The following is a 22844-nucleotide window of genomic DNA, read 5'->3' on the forward strand; positions in this document are numbered from 1 at the left end:
CAACCTCCTCTCCTGGTTCCGGAACAATCTGCCCTGGGAGCGTCTCCATGTGGCAGGGCAGCTCACGCATGGGTGAGTCCGACCATGAGCCCTGTAAGTTCTGCACCACATCTTGGGGGTTTTGCTCACCTGGATGTGCTCAATGACCAAGAGTCTGTGTCTAACCCCTTAAGCTCAGCATCACTCCGTGCATTTTTGAAGCACGTGCAGTAAAAAATCAGGACTCCTTTTGGCCACCAACCCTGCGCCCAGCCCCTCTGTGTGGCCAGCTCTACCACTGTAGCCACAGAATGGCACACATTGCTTCTGCAAAGTGACCTGCTTCTCATACTTGGTGGCCATCCCTGTACGCACAGCCCGGGTGGCCTGGACAGTTTCACTCAGGTTCTCAAGTTCAACACGAAGCACTATCAACCGTAGCCAAAAGTATGGAAAGAGCCCAAATGTCCATCGACGGATGAATGGATAAAGATGTGGTATACACATCCAACGGAGTATTACTCGGCAATCAAAAAGAATGAAATTTGCCACTTGCAACTCCATGGAAATGGAGGGTATTATGCTAAGCGAAATTAGAGAAAGACAAAGATCAATGACAAATTAGACAAAGACAAAGATCACATGACTTCACTCATATGAGGACTTTAAGACACAGGACGGATGAACACAAGGGAAGGGAGGCAAAAACAATATAAAAACAGGGAGGGGGACAAAACAGAAGAGACTCTGAAATATGGAGAACACACAGGGTTGCCGGAGGGGGGATGGGCTAAATGGGGAAGGGGCATTAAGGAACCTACTGTTGCAATCACTGTTGTACTATATGTTAATTTGGATGTAAATTTAAAAACTAAATGAATCTTTTTTTAAAAAGTCAGGGGCACCCTGGGTGGCTCAGTCGGTTAAGCGTCCGACTTCAGCTCAGGTCAGGATCTCACAGTCTGTGGGTTCGAACCCCGCGTCGGGCTCTGTGCTGACAGCTCAGAGCCTAGAGTCTGTTTCAGATTCTGTGTCTCCCTCTCTCTGACCCTCCCCCGTTCATGCTCTGTTTCTGTCTCAAAAATAAACAAAGGTTAAAAAAAAAATTTTGGGGGCGCCTGGGTGGCGCAGTCGGTTAAGCGTCCGACTTCAGCCAGGTCACGATCTCGCGGTCCGTGAGTTCGAGCCCCGCGTCAGGCTCTGGGCTGATGGCTCAGAGCCTGGAGCCTGTTTCCGTTTCTGTGTCTCCCTCTCTCTGCCCCTCGCCCGTTCATGCTCTGTCTCTCTCTGTCCCAAAAATAAATAAACGTTGAAAAAAAAAATTAAAAAAAAAAAAATTTTTTAAGATCTCAACCTCTTGATCTGCATGACTTTGTGGGGTTTTCCGGGTCCAGGGGAGAGGGAGCCATTTTCAGAGATCCCCTCAGGCCACGTACAGGAAGAGTAGTTTTGCTCTGACTCAACCTGAGAATTATTTTTCACGTGTGTTCGCCACGTGTATTGTGTGACGTGAAAACTCTGCTGGGGCTCAGTTTTGGTGCCATACTTACCATGTTTCCGGTTTTCTGGTTTCCTTTGCTTCCTACCTTTTGCCATTCGGCCCCGTTTCTCAGTTTTGCGTTTTGTGTGTTTTCATCGCGTTGAGCCGTCCGCAGCTTGGTTTAATGAAGAGCTTTATGATAAACGGAAACTTCTATTCCTTGACTCATCCGCTTTGCACAGGCTCCCTTAATAACACACCACGAAAGATGAACTTGTTCGCTCACTTCTCCGTGTCATTTTGGTTCTGGCTTCTTAAATTACAATATTTCATTTTCTAGTAATTCAATACCTGTACCCTTGATTTTATCAAACTGACATCCTCTCTACAGGCTCAGTGATCTGGGCGTTGAGGAAATAGGCACAGACTCCCACCTTCTCTTCTGCCTTTTCGGTGTCTGATGTTATTTTACATGCTTAACACTGGTGGCGTTTACACCCTCTCCTGTCACAAAACCCCCACAGTCATTTGCCTTTGGCTCTATATCTAAGTAGACTCTATGTTTTCTTTTTCCCCTGGCTTTTCCAAGGACCCCTTGGCTTGCTGAACTCAAAGAAAAAGAACTTTGGAGCACCTGGCCAGCTCAATCGGTAGAACACCTGACTTTGATCTCAGGGTCATGAGTTCAAGCCCCACGTTGGGCGTGGAACCCACTTAAGAAAATAAATATTAAAAATAAATAAAGCTTTCAAAACAAAGATTACTATCACTCCACGACCTGATTTCTCCTGTATTTAAATGTCTCAGAATCTTGTCCTTGAAGGTAGACCTTGGCTCCACATTTAAATCCTCTCCTCTGCTTGGCCACATGATGTTTTCTCTATAAAACATTACCCTTGAAAAATCTGCGTGTGCTGTAATGTCCCAAATTCTAGAACTGATTTTTAACTCTTTGTTTCTAATATATTAAGATAAACAATTACCCCCTGTTGAAACTTATGACTGAAAATGACAAGATAACCCCATAATTCAAACTATGACTTAAGAAATCTTATACATCCATGGGGCGCCTGGGGGGCTCAGTCAGTTCAGTGTCTGACTCTTGGTTTCGGCTCAAGTCACGATCTCACAGTCCGTGAGATCGAGCCCCACGTCGGGCTCTGCGCCGACAGCTTGGAGCCTGCTTGGGATCCCTCTCCCTCCTTCTCTCTCTGCCCCTCCCCTGCTCTCTCTCTCTCTCTCAAAATAAATAAATAAACATTAAAATTATGTATATCCTTAAAAAAGAATCTTTTTTTTTTTCAACGTTTATTTATTTTTGGGACAGAGAGAGACAGAGCAGGAACGGGGGAGGGGCAGAGAGAGAGGGAGACACAGAATCGGAAACAGGCTCCAGGCTCTGAGCCATCAGCCCAGAGCCCGACGCGGGGCTCGAACTCACGGACCGCGAGATCGTGACCTGGCTGAAGTCGGACGCTTAACCGACTGCGCCACCCAGGCGCCCCAAAAAAGAATCTTTTACTTCGAAAGAAAAATATTCAAACTTGCATTTAATTTTAAAGATCAATGGTGGAAGACACGAATTTACTTTATTTCTATAGATTTGCCTATTCTGGACGTTTTGCTTCAATATCCCAGCACTTAGCAAAAATTGTTTCCGCTTTCTTAAGACGTAGATGTTGACAAGATGCTAAACTGCCTTTTACGTCTGACTGTCAATGAAAGAAAAACACATAAACCTTTTAACCATAAAAACGTTTTAAACACAAAAAGCATTTTAAAATGTGCCAGCAATCAGTCTAACAGTGAAGGTGGAGCCCGATGAGAGAAGTCTACCCTCCACGAAAGTGCGTGTTTCCAAAGTCCGGAAGCTCAGCTCTGAGTGAAGACGGACTACGAACATACCGAACTTGGAGGGGTGGACCGTGCACTTGTCTGTCCGGCTACTCCAGGGTCCGCACAGAGACGTCAGGGTTTGCTTTTATATAAATGCCCACTTATGTGTCAAGCTTTTATTCACCCACAGAATCCAACAGTCCTGCTCCTGTAGGGCTAAGCACCTTACATCAGAAGGGAGAGTTAAATGGGGAAAGGGTCTCACAGAGGGAAGGGACGAAGGAAAGGCAGGACGGGAGAAGGCAGACCCCCTCCGGGCACAGGGGCGGAGACGTGGGTGAGAAGCGGGGTCCCAGCACTTGCTCGGTGGATGCGCGTGTGCGTGCACGTGCACGGCGTGGCGGGACACACAATCGGGCTGATCGGGCGGCAGACAAGGCAGATGGCACGTGTCCCTTGAGTGGGTCTCATTCATTCGGCCTCAAATGTCTCTGAAATACTTCGAGATGAGCCTCCTCTCCGGCCGCTGTCCCAGAGGTGCTGTCAGAGGACCAGAGTAGGACTCGTAACCATCATCTGGGCCCGCTCTCAATGGATGTGAGATACAGGGGTGGCTCAACTCAACCGCCAAGGGCTCGGGAAATGAAAGTCCGGCCAAACGACTCTTTCCGGCAGCTTCCCTGTTGTTTTCCACTGACTTTGCCCTACGCAGCCGCCCCATCGCTACAAGACAAAGACCCTGAATGGACAGGCTGTCAGACTGCCAGATCCTGGACGAGTGGGACCCACGTTAGGTAACGGCGAAGACAACGGTTTCTCTTTTCTCGTGCAGGCTCTACGTTTATAAACACAGACAAGCACTGCTATTCGAAAGGAAAAGCTCTCTAGCTGAAAAATGATGCTAAGATTTGTAACACAGGCATCAAAGATACAGGTTGGGCCGGACTAACTTTACAGGATGCTTCATTCCCGAAATATTGAACCTGATGCAGCATCACCACCGATCACTCTTCTTTCTGAAGCCTACCGAGGGGCAGATGAAATATAAACACGAGGTCTGCCTGCTATCAGAGGTAAGCGACTTTCTGAACGTGCCAAACGAGATTAGAAGTAAATCGCAGACAAGATTAGTCCTTCAAGACACAACCAAAAGGGAAGGAAGGTCTCTTCCACAGGTGGTGCTGGGGACACTGGAGATCCACACGCAGGAGGGTGAAATTAGACCCCTATCTTACACCATTATAATCAAATAACTTGAAATGGATTAGAGGCATAAACGGAAGCAGTGAAACCGTAAAACTCCTAACAGAAAACAGGGGAAAGCTCCTTGACTTTGGTCTTGGCGACGATTTCTTGGCTAGGACACTGAAACCACAAGCAACAAAAGCACAAATTAGGAAGCGGGACGACATCACGCTCAAGTTTCCGCGCGGCGGAAGAAGCAATCCACACAATGGAAAGGCAGCCGATGGAATCCTACACTATCCAAGTGTAAGGAACTCCTACAACCCAACGACAACAAAAACTAAACAATCCAATTAACAAACGGGCAGAGGAACTGAATAGACATTCTTCCAAAGAAGGCATCCAGATGGCCACGAGGTACATGAAAAGATGCTCAACATCACTCATCACCAGGGAAACGCAAATCCAAACCACACTGAGATACCACCTCACACCTGTCAAAACAAGTGATCACCGGGGTGCCTGGGTAATTCAATTGGTTAAGCGTCTGACTTTGGCTCGGGTCACGATCTCGCGGTCTGTGAGTTCGAGCCCCGCGTCGGGCTCTGTGCCGACAGCTCGGAGCCCGGAGCCTGCTTCGGATTCTGTGTCTCCCTCTCCCTCTGACCCTCCCCCTGCTCAGACTCTGTCTCTCTCTATCTCTCAAAAATGAATAAACATTAAAAAAATTTTTTTCAAAGACAAGAGATCACAAGTGCGGGTGAGGATGTGAAGAAAAGGCAACCCTCATGAACTGTTGGTGGGAATGTAAATTGGTGCATGAACAAGTTCTGGGGGTCAGACGTACAGCATAGTGATTATAGTTAATAATAGCGTATTATACACTTGAAAGATGCTAAGCGAGTAGATCTTAAGTGTTCTCACCACACACACACACAGAAAAATGGTAATTATGTAATGGGATAGAGACGGCAGTTAATACCATGGTGGTGATCGTTGTGTCGAATCAGCACGCTGTATGCCTTAAACTTACATGATTACTGCGCGTCAACTACATCTCCACAAAGCTGAGGGGATAAAAAAGATCAGCCGTTCAAAGGTAAACATTTGGCACAGGAAATCAGCAACATAAACACCTAAACTGATTGCACATCAAAAACTCTCAAGAATAGTGATGTGAAGAAACCAATGGGAACGTGATAGAATCAGGCCGAAAGGTTGCATTTTTAAAGGAAGCGATCTCTACGTTAGTCTGTATATTTTCCCCCGGGGTTTTAGGGCATTTCAAGTGAAGTTCTCATTATTTTTAACAAGAGTAAAATCTGCCATGTCTGCATGGAAATCTCAGGATTGGAAGGGACACAGAGGCCATCTAGACAGTTTTGTTTTTTAATGTTTATTTATTTGAGAGAGAGAGACTCCCAAGCAGGCTCCGCACTGTCGGCGCAGAGCCAGATGTGGGGCTTGAACCACGCACCGAGAAATCGTGATTTGAGCTGAGATAAAGAGTTGGGCGCTTAACCGACTGAGCCACCCAAGCGCCCCTAGAGAGTTTTTGGGCACAAAGCCCCCTTTGATAGGCCTTCCCAAGTACCAGTGGGCTACCTGTTGTTCAGAGAAAGCACTAGAAGTGGGTGGCTCCAACCGTTGCGCTGAAACCCTGCCTGGAAACTGACATGCTTCCCTCCTTTCCTCCTTCCCCTTCTCCACGTCTATTCCTGCTCGATCCTCTGGACCCACACACGACACACTTAATCGTGTTTTGTGCAGGCACCTCAAGCAATTCGGCACAGCAAAGCCTTCCAGTTTCCAAACCGTGATTTTTTTTTACAACGCCGGGGGCCAGGAACCCTCCTCACCACCATGCCGGTGGCTTCCCCGTGTGCTACAGCGTCCTTGAACCTTTATTGGTCTTGGCCACGGCTCACGCTTTCCACTAAGATAGCTTCCAAGCAATACACGTTGGAGAATTGTGAGAAACCATTGAGGGAGGAAGCTAGCACACAGAAACAAAGGCAGTGAGCAAACACACAGGCATTTGGCCAGTTGTGACGAGAAAACCCCTCGGGCACCCCGTTTTTGCCACGGCAGGTGGAAGAGGACCAGACTGATCCTATGACTCGCCCGGAACAGGTTCTCATTTTGACTGAGAAAACTTGAGTTCTTCTGATTTCTTCTCATTAAAAGAATTTTAATTATCTTTGTTCTTTGAGTGACGGTTTTTAAAATTGTTACTCTCTCAAGCCTTTGATTCCTTTCCTGCAGCCAAGTATTGGCTGGGGACACGGGCGATGCGCCCTGGGTCATCTGGTCTTCAGTGGGAGCTCCGGGTCTCGGGAGAGCAGGCTTCCAAGGACTCGACAACCAGGAGACTGTCTGTATGACGAAAACCTACTGAATGACCGTTAGTAGTGTCGGAGGCTGCAAGTCGGGGCTCCCACCACCGTCTGCCGTGCAGGCTGGGACACGCAGGTGGCAGGGCTGCTCCTGTGACAACTCTGGGTTCCAGGGTGGGTGGGGGAGGAACCCCACGGCTGTTTGTCAGGAAAAACGTCAGGAATTGTCAGAGCCTGGAAAAACAGCAGCTACAAAACTGAAAACAGGAGACCAGACATTGGCTTCCGAAGCCGAGTGTTAGGGGAGGGTCAGGAAGGGAGGGTCTAGCGGGCAGCTCCAGGCGCCATTCCCAAGCTTGGTCACTCATCCAAGTCTCTTGATGCCACAGGATGTGGGTAATGCTCGGGATCCTGAATGCAAGGGCTCCCAGGGTGTCTTAAAGAAACCCCCCATGGGGGCGCCTGGGTGGCTCAGTTGGTTGAGTGTCTAGCTTTTGATATGAGCTCAGGTCGAGATCTCAGGGTCCTGGGATCGAGCCCCACATCGGGCTCTGCCCTGGGCATGGACCCTGCTTGGGATTCTCTCTCTCCCTCCGTCCCCTTTCCCGCCTGTGTGAGCCCTCTCGCACGCACGCGCTCTCTCTCTCTCATGAAAAAAATAATAAAAAAATTTTTTTAACTTACAAAAAAAATGTTTAGAAACCCCCTATGGTCCAAACTGACTCCAACCAGAGGAAGCTGGAAACTGTGTGGATTTTCCAGCGGGATCAACACCACGTGTTCCTTCCTCATTTCCAAAATTGCCTCGTCTGGGCTTACAGATTACAGTTCTTTCTTCTACACGACTAATGAAGCCAGAGCGGGAACGCGAGCCTGGAGATGAGGTCCATCGCAGACAAGTCTGTGGTTGCCCCACGGTCTCGGAAACCATTATTCTAGCGCACTGACCTTGGTATTTCTTAAACTTGAAGGGACCTACTCTCTCTGCACCCCTCGTTAGCTTAGTTTGGTTTACCTGGTAGCATTTACTTCGTGATCTGCCCTTTAATAAGCACATAGACAAAGACCTGAAGACTGCAAGAAAAATGAACAAAATCCGATGAAACGCGGACGCCCTTCGCGTGCCTGGTGTGGATGGTGCTCCTAACGGGTCCTCCTCTCCTGACTCTTGCAGGGCCTTCCCGCCGGCTGGCCCTGAGCGCGCTGTGCTATTTACTTGACCGCTGTCCGCCCAGGAGATGCGGAACCAAAGGCAGGGCCTAGAGGGACGCGCTTACTCTAACACCATGAGAGGGACAGCAAAGTCACCCGCCATTGTTTTCCATGTCATTTCTAATACAATCTACAAAAAAAAAAAAAAAAAAAAGAATACAGAGAAGTTTTTTCTGGAGATTAAAAAAAAAAAGTTATTAGAACTTTCTAATCCCTCCTTCTCGACCGACTAGCCAGACAGGCTGCTCACAATCAATGCAGTCCAGGCGGAATGCATCCCTGAGCGTATCCAGTTGGAGGAGAATCAGACCACACAGCAGAGTGGAGAGAACGTTCGTGTCCTGAACCGCACAGATGTTTTCCAAGCCAGCTTCCAGAGGAAGAAAATGCTTGTGTCCCCTGCCACCAAGGATGCCCAAGTCCTCACCCCATAATCTCAGAATGTCACCTTCTTTGGAAATAGGGTTCTTTGCAGATGATCAAGTTGGAATGAGGTCATCGGCGGGGGGGTGGGGGGGGACCTTCATCCAATGTGACTGGTGCCCCTGTACAAAGGGGAGATGTGGACACAGACACACACACACAGGGGGGATGCCATCAAAGATGGAAATCGGAGTGTTGGTGCCACGGGCCAAGGAACCCCGAGGGCAGCTAGCAAACCACGTGAGCCAGCAGGGAAGCCTGAAGCAGGTTCACGGCCTCTGAAGCGGCCACGCTGGGATTTCACCCACACCTGATCTTGGACCCCCCGCCCCCAGGACCGTGACAAATTAATGTCTGACGCGTAAGCCACCATCAGGGGGGACTCTATTACGGCAGTCCTAGCAAACTAATACAGACGTGAAATAATCGTTTTTGAAACCTGACTTAAAAAGTTCCATCATCGGGGCGCCTGGGTGGCTCAGTCGGTTGAGTATGTGACGCTCAGTTTCAGCTCAGGTCAATATCTCAGGGTTTCATGAGTTCGAGCCCCACATGGGTTCTTTGCTGACAGCGTGCAACCTGCTTGGGATTCTCTCTCTCTCCCTCTCTGTCTCTCCCCTGCTCATGCTCCCTCTAAAAAAATACACAAATAGTTCTATCAGTCCAATTTCCTTTGCTCTCCACCCTGCTCCCCTTCCTCCCCTTCCCTGCCTGACTCTCCCATGCAGACCTTCTTAAAGGGTCCACCAGCCAGTGGGCTGCTGCCAGCCAGGCCACTCTCCCACCCCTGGTGTTAGAGCAACCTTGAGCTGTCTGGCTCCAGCTGAGCTAAGCATCACCTCTGACCTGCTCTCGTGGATGGGCTCCCTGCCCCCACCTCCGGCCACACCACCCAGCACAGGTTGGCTCCCGGGTGGGGTGATGGCTGGGACGGGCCCCCTGCCTGCTGAGGGGAAGGGGGATGGCCTCAGGGAGGGGGGGGGGAGATGCGGACGGGCACTGCGCATCCCACACAAACACACTATCTGTTTCTAAAATCTACTGGGAACCAATCAATCAATAGTGGTTTCTGGGCCCAGGAGACAGTTGTACTAAGAAGCCTTAGGACAGAAGGCCGGGAACCCCTGGTAAAGTTGAAAACGCCCTGTTACTCTGAGATTCCCATTCTAGGCACACGGGGAGGGAGAAGGGACGGGAGGAGCCACACGTTGGGTGTTGAAAACAAACAGGAAATAGTCCCAGGCTGGAACGCTGAGAGGACTGAAACCACAGACGTGGAAAATCTAAGCGACAACGTGGGGTGAAACACACAACCTGCAGAATGACAGGCGTCGTGGTTTCAGTTTTTTCATTACATAAATTTTAAGCTACACAAAGCTATTCTGTATATTATTTTTTAATACACACATACTCGGGGCGCCTGGGTGGCGCAGTCGGTTAAGCGTCCGACTTCAGCCAGGTCACGATCTCGCGGTCCGTGAGTTCGAGCCCCGCGTCGGGCTCTGGGCTGATGGCTCGGAGCCTGGAGCCTGTTTCCGATTCTGTGTCTCCCTCTCTCTCTGCCCCTCCCCCGTTCATACTCTGTCTCTCTCTGTCCCAAAAATAAAAAAAAATAAAAAAAATACACACGTACTCTTAACAAAAAGCACAAAAGTGGAGGGGAAGGCATTGTACCAAAGTCTTATTAGCCACGGCTGTGGAGGCGGGAAAGGACTAGAAATACTAAAGTCAAAATACTTTTTTTTGCAGAATTTCATTTTTTTTCTTTCTCTTTTGGTTTTACTACAAAAAAGAAAGACAAAAAAAAAAAAAAAGCCAAAATATTAACATATCAAACTAGACGCTAGGAACCTCACACCTTGTTGAATTTTTCCGAAATTCCTGTACCGTTTGATGACCTCCTCTAAAATATCCAAATGGGAAAAAACATTCTTAGGAGTAGTCCTCCCCATCGGGATACGGTGCTCTCAGAAAGAGGAGTGCACTCCAAAGCGGTTCCACGGGATCCAGCGTTCAGAGGCCACCGGCCACCCAGGAGACAGCTGGTCAGTCACCGGGCCTCCTGGACCAAGCTCACCAGGGGCTGGCCCCCTGGCGGGACGGGACGGCCGCGAAGCACCATGAGCCCTGGCTCAGGGAAGCCAGGAATCATTTCACCTTGCCTTAGAAGCTGTCACAGCTTGAAAAGGAGCCCCCAATCCTGACGCCATTCAGCAAGCATCACCATTCTATGTTCCAGACCACTGAATATTCACCAGGAATTAAGAACAGTGCCCCCTTTGTGGGGACTGCTGTCCAGGGAAACAGGTGGATCATGGGGACGCCTCCAAACTGTTCAGTGCAGAGGGGACAGGTACAATGGGAGGCCTCAGGAGCCTCTTCCAGAAGACACGATGCTAGACATGAACCCTGAAGGCAGGGGCAGTGGTTGGCCAGAACAAAGCCTTGAGGAATCCCAGGTACACGTCCTTGGCTGGGCCCTCACTTCTCAGGTCAATCCTGTACCCCGGAGCGGTGGTAGGGAGTCAGCTGGCTCTCATTTTAGATAAGTTCTGCTTCCCTGGGATCTTTCAGACACATAACCCTGAACTCAGTCACCTAACACGCCTCAAACATTGTTCCGGACAAGTCAGCAGCATATGAAAGCCTGCGGTCTTCTCCCCAGAAAATGTACCCTAGACATTCCCCAAATGTCACCTCTCTCTCTCTGGGGGTTCAGGACCCTCCTCCATGGGGCTTTCATGTGTCTGGGGGCAGGAGAGGGGTCAGCGAGCGCTCCTGGCCCAGCCAGACCGCCCTGTGTCAGTCTGGGCCTCGAGGATTCTACACCAAATGATACTTGGCCGTGACGTTCTCAGCTTGTTGAAGGAAAAGTCCGCGGACATCTGCGGCATCAGGCTGCAGGGCAGAGGTGATTGTACTGTTCCTAGCGTCTGATAACCCGCTTTACGGACCCCAGGGAGCGAGGTCTACCAAGCCAGTAACAAGAGCAGCTTGGCTCACCTGGATCGCTGTACTGCTTGGAGACGGAAATGCCTGGAGTGTTCTCTTGCACTGACATCTAGGGAACTCAGGAGTAGACAAGGTGAGGACACACGCATTCCCAAAAGACGCAGGGGCCCCACGGTAGGAGCTGTGGGCACCAGCCCATGGCTGTTCTCGTCCTGCCCTCAGCCCCCGGGTCTGCTCGTACCGTAATTCTGACGTCACCTTGCAGCGTGGATGTATGTCCTTCATATCATACCCTTGCTGCTTAGGAGAGGGGAGGTGGGCAGGCCTCAGGAGGGAGTCCGCGGCCAAAGGAAAGCTCCTGGGTTTCCTTGTGAGAGAGGACCGGAGCGAGTCCGTGGGCCGAGTGGGGGGCACCGGCACTCAGGGGAGAGGGCGAAGTGCACAAGGTAAGGGTTCCGGGATGCTGTCGGGGCGGGGGTGAAGCTGCCGCGAGAGGGGGTGTCGGCCCCAAACAGGGGGAGGGCCCCACCCTTGGAGGCTGCCGCGAGCAGGTGCAGGCTGTCAGGGCAAAGATCCACTCGTCAGAGGGAGACAGGACCCGAGGTGATCGCTCTTTCTCCAACGCGGGAGCCGCGGTCCTGTGTTCAGAAGTCCCCAGTGGCCTCAGTGTGTCGGGGTGACTGCTGCAGGCACGGGGGAGCGGTGCCCACAGCGGCCCACGCAGGACAGAGAGGGGCTACTGGTTCACAACAGGCCTGGGCAGAACGCGACCCGTCTTGCCCTCTAGTTTTCTGCTTCCTGTTAGCAGGCGTGGACCTTCTGGAGTGTTTAGACCGGGGAGGATTACAAACACGAGGTTTCCTCCCTAAGCACCATCTGCTTGGGTGGAAAAGAGATACTCAGACTCTTGGAAAGAAACACGGGTCATGAGCTACGGCACTGACCCCTTACGCTTCAGGAGGGCGTAACCCCTCTGCTCACGCGCAGCGGCTCGCGGTCTCGTGTCCTCGGGAAGTTCCAGCCATCGGTTCTTTCACGTGCCAAGGAAAATACTCAGCCATTATTCCGGAAGAGCATCAAGAGACCTCCCGAGTTCACACACAGGTACGGGGGCCAGACAGCAGCGCGAGAACAATATGCAGGTTTACTGTCCCCGCGATGCGGCACCTGTCACCACACACGCCAGGCTGCGGCACACCCGAGTCCGTGGATGCTGAGCCAGCCCTAAGCAGAGCCGTGTTTTATTTCTAAGGCAATTTCTCCTTCAGGGGCAGTTAAATATTTTATAAATTTGTCTCATGAAGGATTAGGCAAACTCACCTTTCCCATAACAGACTTCCCACGCGCAGAACGATAAAATACCACCGATTTGGAAAGTGCTCATCCCTTGTTACCGCAACCAGTAAACCATTATACAGACGGAGGGGAGTCTCAGCGTATGGATTACGAAGCTCTGCGCCTATGTCCTTGTGCTATTTCAGATCCACTTTCCAAGTCGTGACTCACAGTAAGACAACCTCGGACTAAATTCCCAGCAAACCTGAAAGACGGCGGAGAAGTCACTTATTCGCCTGGGAGACGCTTCGGCGGCATAAGCGAAGCTGGAAATGATAGTTCTTCCCTCTCCAGCAGCCCGGCTTCCAGGGACACGCCACAGGCGCACAGAGTATGGCAACAATTTGCAAAGCAAGCTAACAATAGGACCAAAACGCTGTGAATGTCTACAGGTCAGAGAGTTGATAAAACGCCACCGTCGATGAGCTAAGGCTACATCCGAGCGCTCCGGAAAGCTCAGGGGGACAGAAGCAGAGACATGTCTGATTTACGCGCACACGCTGCATCCGGCTGGACAGTGTACTGATGGTTTTGTTAAAAACACGTCATGGGGTCTGTCAGCTAAGTGTCCGACGTCAGCTCAGGTCATGATCTCACGGTTTGCGAGTTCGAGTCCCCCCGTCGGGCTCTGTGCAGACAGCGCGGAGCCTGCGTGGGATTTTCTCTCTTCCTCTCTCTGCCCCTCCCGCACTTGCGCCGTCTCTCTCAAAAACAAATAAACTTGGGGTGCCTGGGTGGCGCAGTCGGTTAAGCGTCCGACTTCAGCCAGGTCACGATCTCGCGGTCCGTGAGTTCGAGCCCCGCGTCAGGCTCTGGGCTGATGGCCCGGAGCCTGGAGCCTGTTTCCGATTCTGTGTCTCCCTCTCTCTCTGCCCCTCCCCCGTTCATGCTCTGTCTCTCTCTGTCCCAAAAATAAATAAATGTTGAAAAAAAAAATTAAAAAAAAAAAAAAACTTAAAAACAACAACAATAACAACGTGTTATGCAGGTTCCCAAAAGGTAAAGTTCACGGTAAAACTCTCTCCAACTGCCAGACTCATCAACAGACACCGAACCCTCCACCTTCCAGCTGCCTATCTCTGAATGAAGACCGAACACAGGCAAATAGTTTGGGAATTGAATCTACGTGCGCGATCTCATCTCTGTTCTTCCCTTGGAAAATCCTCGAGGCTCACGGAGCAGAAGGCATTCGTGCTTCACATCTTCCAAGGCAGAGCTGAAGTCCCTTGTCCCAAAACACATCCGGTCCACCGAGTCATTCTGTCCTGTTTCCTGAATGCTACTACGAAGCCCCTGTTGAGATTTTCTAGAGTCCCGTGAAATCGACCCGCATGGTAAGAGCACATGGTGCCTGTGAGCTGCTTGCACACCCCCCCCACCCCGGGTGGCTTGCACGTTAGAATGTGACGTCTGCCCCCCGCTGGCCTCTGTGATGTTTTCCCTGCTCTTTTCCCCGAAGTTCTTTCCATTTCTCCAGCAAAATGTATCCAAGATTTATCCGACGTCAAGGTTGCCGGCGGTGGGGGAGGTCAAGACCACTCAGAAATTTCTCCTGGCCACAAAAAAATCCGCTCCAAGATCCACAAAACCCCAAAAGCTCTAAAATACCGTCCACAGTTTATTCTGTCAAAACAGCAGCCTTGTTCTGCTCTTTGTCAGCACCTATACTAAAATTGGAACGATGCAGAGGAGATTAGCATGGTCCCTGCACAAGGATGACGCGCAAGTTCGTGAAGCTTCCGTATTTTTGACTCTTAAATCTGGAGAACAAACTTGAGGATTACGGGAGGGGTTGCGGGAGGGGGGATGGGCTAAATGGGGGAGGGGCACTAAGGAATCTACTCCTGAAATCATCGTTGCACTAGATGCTAACTAATTTGGATGTAAGTTTTAAAAAATAAAAAATAAGATAAAATTAAGAAAACCAGCAGCCTTGTTTCTCCGAGGCTTACCGGGTTCACCCCCTACCGGCCCTCCAATCCCTGCACACCTTCTGTGGATGGTCAGCTTGGTTGGACGCGGGAAGGGCTCACAGACCTGCGTGTGTTCACACGGGAGAAAGGACGAATACCCATAAAGGTGTGACATTCCTTGCCACTTATGTGAAGGAAGGTTCTAGAAATCCCTAGAAGATACAAAATTTTCAGGTCATTTCCTCTCACTTGCTGAATAGTGTTCACACTGTGCTTCATCTACAAAGCTGGGCTGCCCTTGTATATAATTATGTAGGAACAAACAGACCTTCAAAGCTGTCAGCCTCTCATTACCTAATAAACCACGCTCGACCGTGACCCTTCACCCCCGCCCGCCACAGCCGGGTGTAATAATTGGTAGGTACCTGCAGTGTGCTCTTTACTCCGCAAAGTGCTTAATTACCCCTTAGATTCCTCGGTGCGTGTCTCCAGATGCCTTGTGAGATGACTCAGACCTCAGACCTTATAATCAGCATCCTGCAGGCAGTGAGGACCCTGCATAGATAGCCGCGTGCACCACCGGTATTCAAGAGAATTCCGGACTTCCGCTCTGCAAATTATCCACTGAAAAGCGGAGTGGGCTTTCTCACATAGAAAACGTTGACTCCTTTAAAGTTGCAGAGACAGACACTGAGTGAGGGGCTCGTCCCAGCCACACACGCTGACACCAGGCTCGTCCCCTGCGTCGGGTCCCTGGTCTGAGCCCTGACGTAAAGGACTCACTCACAGTTGTGAGCTTGGAAGATGCTCTCCCCGCAGCATCTCGGGGCAGAGAGGCTGTGCTCCTATGACTTTAACTATTACCAGAAGCTCAGCATTGGTCCCGACATCTGGAGAACGGGGCAAAGAATAGAGAAAAATCTGTCCTTACACCTCCTGAGGAAGGAAAAACAAGGTGCTAAAAAGGGATGTCCTTTCTTGGCACAGACTGGGAGGAGGGTCACATCTCTAAAATTAGGATTCCCCATTTCTTGCTTTTGCTCAGCTACTCCTGGGTCCCCGCCCCCACCCCCACATCTACACGGCAACCCCCCGTGCGGCAGGCAGCCCTTGAGGTGGCCCTCAGCGAACACACCTCCGGACATCTGTCCCCTTGCACCAGCCCTCTCCGTGAGTGCGAGCTGGACCTGGCGTCTTGCTTCAAACCCACAGGATATGGCAACAATGATCGCGTGTCACTTCTGCAATGAGGTGGCAAGAGACCAACTTCCGTCTCGCTAGCCATCTACGGCCTCCTCTGACAGAGCAAGCCGCTGTGCTGGGGACGCTCGGATGTCAAGGCACGGAGGGCGGGCTCCAGCTAACGGCGAGAAGGAACAGGGGCCTGTGGTCTAACGGCCCGCAGCCAAGTGAAGCAGGAAGCAGGTCCTTCCCCAGCGGAGTCTCTGGAGAGCCCCGACAGGGCCGACACCTACACTGCGCCCGTGGGGACCCTGAAGCTTGGGGTCCAGATTCCTGGCCCACAGAAGCTTCGAGAGAACAGGTGTGCCTCATTTTACGCCGCTCGGGTTCAGAAAAATGCGTTACGTGGCAAAGGAAGCGAATACGCCCACCTTTCATTATACGGTCCAAAGACCACCCGGCCCTGGAAATGTCCTGGCCTACCACCCCCCGCCTAGAAGTGGCGATCCTGCCTCTGTACTTTCGCGCAAGTGTGTCTGTCTCCGGCCACCCTGAACTTACCCTTGCTGCTCTACCGCTAAGTTTTCGGAGCCACTGGCCCTGGCTAGAGGATGAGCTACCCGAGGGCATCGATCACAACACCCCTCTAGCCCCAGCGAGCTGATGCGCACCGTAAGAGCTGATTCGACTTACAGATAAAAAGACGTGCCTCTATTCTCGGAAAATTTAGGTCGGCGGGGGGGAGGGGGGCGGGCATAGGGCAAATAGAGTCACAAGAAATATAGTATATTCCTAGTTGGACGAACCCCCAAATTAACCTCAAATCTCCTTTGATATACAATAGTGGTTAATTTTGTCGTGAACAGAAATAACCTCATTTTTCTGATTATGAAAAAACCCACTATTTCTCACTAAAAAGAATTTAAAAATACAGAAAAGTGTATGAAGTAAAATAAAAATAATCTGTAAAGCCATCACTCATAGAGAGGTCACTTTTGACATTGTCTTTTATGTCCTGGAATTTTAGGCATACATAACACTTATTTTTAACCAATGTTTATTTATTTTTGAGAGAGACAGAGCATGAGCGGGGGAGGGGCAGAGAGAGAGGGAGACACAGAATCCGAAGCAGGCTGCAGGCTCCAGGCTCTGAGCTGTCAGCACAGAGCCCGACCCAGGGCTCGAACTCACGGACCGCGAGATCGTGATCTGAGCCGAAGTCGGACGCTCAACTGACTGAGACCCCAAGGCGCCCGCCCCTTTAATTACTTTACTGTTTGCATTTCATACGTGGACTTTTTTCCTTATCGATTAACGTTTGAATGTCTATTTTATTGTTGAATATTCCAATCCTGCATTAATGTACATTTAGGTTACTTCCAGTTTATGTTTAGTCGTCGCAAGAGTCGATGTATTATAAATAAAATGACAGAAAGAGAAGTTATAACTCGACAATCCTAAAAGCCACTGTTTTGGGAGGAAGTCCAGCCACATTTTAGAAACCCTTCCAGCAAATTCCCTAGCTCAACCCCGCAGGCACATACCTTGCATTACTTCCTGCTAGAAGACAGCGGAGCAGAGAGCGAGGGGACCCTGGCTTTGGAGGAGGACTGAGGAGGGAGCAAGGAGAGGCCAGATGCCGAGGTCATTTAAGAGCACAGCAGTGTGAACTCTAAGACAGCCCTTAGACACACAGGGACCCCCCCCCCCCCCCCGCCCCGTGGTTAGAGACCAGCACCCGCAGCAAGTGCGAGGTCTTTCATGGTGCTTTGGAGACAGGGGCTGCCTGACAACTTGGCATATTTGTTTTTCAAGCTTCACTAATTAATTCCATCGTCCCTATAAGCCCTAGAAGTAGTTACTAGTACTGGTGCCATTTTACAGGTGAAGAATATGTGACTTCCTTGGGTTAAAAAAAAAATCAGGGGGCGCCTGGGTGGCTCAGTCGGTTAAGCATCTGACTTCGGCTCACGTCACGATCTCACGGTCTGTGGGTTTGAGCCCCGCGTCGGGCTCTGTGCTGACAGCTCGGGGCCTGGAGCCCACTTTGGATTCTGCGTCTCCCTCTCTCTCTGCTCCCAAGCCCCCCCCCCCCCCAACTCACACTCTGTCTCCCTCTCTCTCTCTCAAAAATAAATAAACATTAAAAAAAATCTGCATAATTGGATACAATGAGATCTGCTGCAAAGATACCAAACTTTCACACAGAACGCATGAGGCACCCACCCGTGGAGTTTCAAAAGGAACGTCCTGGTGGAGAACTGTTTAATTCCGGCAATGGAATCCACCAGCAAGAAAATATCCAAAGGCATTAGCAGTTACCGTCTCCTTCCGGCCAGTGGTTCTCAGGAGACGTTTCCGAGCCTCCCACAACAGGTGTGTGGAGCCCAGACACGTCGATGTGTGTGTTTGCAGGACGAGTTTTGCAAAAACACACACAGGTTTGGAAATGTGAACAGACTCACACAAATACAGTGGAGACTGTAGAAAAAATGAAGAGCTATTTTTTAAGCAGAGAGGAGGGGAAAGCACCCTAACGTTAGAAATAAAATTTACAAGAGTTAGCAGATATTTATAAAACGCATGATAAGCTTAGCATCTGCAGTGAGTCATTCACATTGAACTTGTCTAAATTCACGTCTTCAACGATTTGAACGTTTCCTCTTTTCCTTGATATTTGGCACGGTGCCGTTCCATATTTAAACAGTTCTAAATCTGTTAAGTCACTTCAAGCTACAACGCGAAAACTTGAAGCAGATCAACTTATAAGCAGGAACTGCAAGAAATCCACTAGGTTTAAGGATCCCCAAATGAACTACTTGAACACAACTGTTAGGTCACAGGTATAACCCCAGTTATTTGTGAAAAACCCCGGGTTCTGCCATTTGGACCAGACCGGGAAGCCATCGGCTCCGCGTGCTGAGGTTTCCCGCGTACCTGGGTCAGGTGACTGAAACAGCACGGCTCAGACACCGCAGATTCCATAACGCACAGAGGGCGCTTGTGACAGAAACAACAGCCTCAGGTCAAGGGGCCCCACGGTCACGGGGGACGATCACACCCCAAGTTCAAGCTGGCGGCAGGTGACGGGGGCTTGAGGTTGGCAAAGGGAACCGCCGCTCGATTTCAACGCGACCTGAAGCCAACGTGCCGATGGCGCTGTGACACGGTGCACACGCGAGGGCTGTGTCCGAATGTTGCATGTTGAACGTCAGATCCTCTTTTGCACTTTCCTAAATTTAATTCTTTCCAACCGGAAACGGAAAACACGTAATTATAAGCGGCACTCGAGCGGAGAAGTTAGCCCCCAACTAGCACCACGGAATCCAACGAGGGCGATTAGAATCCTCGGCTTCCTAACAACGCGCTGGGGACTGGTGAACTGCTCACACACGCCCCGAGTGTGCCCACAAGGATCAGGCGAATCCAACCCGCCCTGACCGACCCTGGGGTCTGCGGGTGCTCGCGGGGGAGGGCGCTGGCCAGCAGCACCTGATGGGAAAGCGTTGCCCCCTTCACCCCCCTTCCCGGCGCTCTGGCCCCTTCCTGCCGCGGCACTTACACCGCCCCACACATACACGTTCTCGCCACTCACAGGGCTTATCTAACTGTGAGAAAACGTCAGCTCCGTGTGGAGGGGGCTTTGTCACGATCATGTCGACTGCTGCACAAGCCCCAGGGGATGTCACACCGAGGGGCCGGACACACACGCGGGCCCCAACACGATGAGATAGTTCCAGAATGAAGCAGGAGCCAGTCAGCCCGAAAGCACGGGAATGAGGCCACACCATCCGCCCAGAAGACAGCCAGAGCGCTTCCCAAGGGGTTTATGCAGAGCTAAAGAACCGGCATGAAAAAAACGCATGTTTTTCCCCAAAAGCAGTTATAAAAAGGGGACGAGAAAGAGCCATTCCCACTGCCACTGCTGTGTGTCTGCATGTTTCTCTAGCGACGCACTCCTGCGATGGGGCGGAGGGTTCACCCGGGAAGCCTCGCGGTTTGTGCTCTCCCTGGGAGGACACAGCCACGGCCACGAGGGAGGCGGCCCGTGCAAGCCAACTCCACGGGGTCTCAGGCGAGGAGGACTCCGTGGCCGAGGGGGGAGGCCGTGCTGCTGGACAGCTCCCTGGACAGACAACAGGCCCCGAGTGCCTGGCCGGCACAGCGAACACGCCTGCATCCCAGCGTATTCCGGACCCCGGCTGCTCGGCCACGTCACCCTTCTCCACGAGTGTGCAATGTACAATAGGGCAGACGTGCGACTCCGCCCATAGCTGAACATCCGGGGGGCGGGGGGGGGCTGCGCTGCTATAACAACTCAGCTGCTTACTCTGCAGGGAGCTCGTTAGCCTCCCCTGCCCCCCGGGGAGCCCTGAATACACCGGGACACACACGGGAGTGCGCAGTTCTGCTCACCCGGCCGACGTGTGTGCCGCCCTCCGCACATGGATGCTGCGGGGGCTTCCCTTCCTTCTCCCCGCTACCGTTCCCACCCACGTGACCCAAGCGACAAGCCAGCCTACATCAGGCAGGACTTGGGCCCCCGGTCAGCGCACAGCCCCGCCTCCCTTCAGGGCCCAAGGAGAGGGGAAAAGGGGAGGTTTGGCGAGACATTCGAGTGTGAGTATTTTCCTTCTTGCCCCAGCGGCTGGTGCCACCAGATGCAGAAGGCGGGGTCGCCCCCACCCTCAGTGTCGGCACCGGGACACAAAGACCTCACGGCGGTCGCACATCCACATGCCTGTTCGTCCCGGGGGCACCCGGACTTCCACACAGTGCTCCCACGATCCTATGTCCAGGAAGCCGCTCTGCCCGCAAAACACTCACCAAACGCGGTCCACCAACCTGCACTCTCCCGGTCAAGTCTCTGAGGACGCCCCACCCTGCAGACGCGGTGACTTCCTGAGGCCGGCAGCAGGGACCCTCACCCTCCACCAGGGAGGCCAGGGTCTCAGCGCACGGGCACCCCCTGGCCTGCCTCACCGCCGGCTGGTGGTGGGCCATGGTGGCCACCAATGTGGGCGCACGGAGGCTCGGCCACCGTAGCCAGAGCACAGCCACGGGCCTGGGAGAGGAGCGTGCCGACTGGGGGAGGGCCCTGGCGTAACTGGGATCCCGGGGGGCACTTTCCTTCTCCCAAAGCGCGGCCTCTATGGCGACAAGCCGGAGAATCAACAGTGCCGGGCCCTCCCCACTGTGGTCACGGGCAGAGGGCCCGAGGGCAGGCAGGCGCATGCCAGGGGGACAACAGAACCCAGTGAGGAGAAGCAAAGCCCAGAGCGGCTCAGACGCGGCTATGTGCCCTCGGGGTGAGGCCGCAACACCCGGGAGGCAGCTCTTTATTCATTCTGCGCGTCCCCACTGGCCGTGCTCTGTCCCCAAGTTTCAGAAGGATAAGGAAGCTGTCACCAGATTCAGCCGGTGACAGGAACCTGTACGGCAGCTCCAGCTGGAGACGTGGAGGCGGCTGCTCCTAAACCTCCGGCCGGGCATGCCGGGAAGGGCACTGGTTCGCTGTCTTCCTCCTGAGTGCCCCTCGCCGGGTGTCAGCCAGGGCTGCGTAACAAATGCTGCAGACGAGACAGCTACCGACAGACGTCGTTCTCCCGCGGTTCTGGCGGCCACGTCTCAGGTCCAGCGTCCGCGGGGCCGCTCCCTTCCAAGGCCTCCGCTTTGGCTTCTCCTGTGCCCCCCCGTGGTGTCTCTTGGTGCCTGTCTGTGTCCTAGTATCCTCTTCTTATAGGGACACCAGTTATAGAGGGTTAAGGCCCACCCTAAGGACATCATTTTCATCTAATCCCCTATTTAAAGTTTTTTTTAATGTTTATTTATTTTTGAGAGAGAGAGAGAAACAGAGCACAAGGAGGGGAAAGGCAGAGAGAGAGGGAGACACAGAACCCGAAGCAGGCTCCAGGCTCCGAGCTGTCAGCACAGAGCCTGACGCGGGGCTCGAGCTCACAAACCGTGAGATCATGACCTGGGCTGACGCCAGATGCTTAACCCACTGAGCCACCCAGGCGCCCCCCATCTAATCCCCATTTTAAAGGCCCTGTCTCCAGGGGCACCGATTAAGTGTCCGACTCTTGATTTCAGCTTCAGTCGTGATCTCATGGTTCCCGGGACTGAACCCCACATCAGGCTCTGTCCTGACAGTGCAGAGCCTGCTTGAGATTCTCTCTCTCCTTCTCTCTCTGCCCCTCCCCTGCTTGTAGGCACTCCCTTGCTCTCTTCAAAATAAATAAATAAACTTAAAAGAGTAAAAAATTGAGGAACCTGGGTGGCTCAGTCGGTTGAGCCTCCGACTTCGTCTCAGGTCACGATCTCACAGTTCGTGAGTTCGAGCCCCGCGTCGGGCTCTGTGCTGACAGCTCAGAGCCTGGATCCTGCTTCGGATTCTGTGTGTCTCTCTCTCTGCCTCTCCTCCCCCCTCAAAAATAAACAAACATTAAAAAAAAATTTTTTTTAAAGAGTAAAAAGTAAAAACCTGTCTCCAAATACAGTCACTCTCTGAGGCCCTGGGGGTTGGACTTGGACATGTGAATTTTGGGGACACGAGGACCGGATCCAAACGCTGGGTCCACCCAGCGTTCGTTCAGAGAGGAGGGGGGACAAGGGCAGCACCCCAGCAGGAACATGGGACACACGTCTGCAGCTCTGGGGGTGACACTGTGTCCACCGCGGCCCCACAGCCTGTAGCCCAGGCCCAGGCGACTTCAGACCAGCCAGAAACACTGCCGCGTGTCACTGTTTCAGTCGCGGAGTTATCCCTCGTCTTCCGACAGCCCGTGGCTCAGGAAAGAGAAACTAATTTGAAGACAGCCGCCAGGTCAAAGGGCACGTTGAAGGCACCGCCGGGACTGCCCGGGAGGTGCAGAGCTCAACCTGGCACGGCGCATTCCCGCCAGCCCTGAGCCCCTCGAGCCACAGCTGGCGGTCTGCCTCGGCCTCTAGATTGTCCGTGCCGTGGCCGTTGACGCTCTCTCTTCCTGCCCTGCTGACTCTGGCCGTACA

At 52.1% G+C, this 22844-nt stretch overlaps 1 protein-coding gene and 1 non-coding gene across 3 annotated transcripts in view; one reads left to right on the forward strand and one right to left on the reverse strand.

Moving 5' to 3' along the window:
* Positions 1-22844, reverse strand: part of RPS6KA2 (ribosomal protein S6 kinase A2) — a 355183-nt gene that overhangs the window by 253821 nt on the left and 78518 nt on the right. The window lies entirely within an intron of this gene.
* On the forward strand, positions 14384-14488 carry LOC125166863 (U6 spliceosomal RNA). Its single transcript, XR_007152572.1, has one exon. It is a non-coding gene; the product is annotated as a U6 spliceosomal RNA (small nuclear RNA).

The sequence above is a fragment of the Prionailurus viverrinus genome, chromosome B2 (genome assembly GCF_022837055.1).
Source record: "Prionailurus viverrinus isolate Anna chromosome B2, UM_Priviv_1.0, whole genome shotgun sequence".
In the NCBI taxonomy this organism is placed as follows: domain Eukaryota; kingdom Metazoa; phylum Chordata; class Mammalia; order Carnivora; family Felidae; genus Prionailurus; species Prionailurus viverrinus.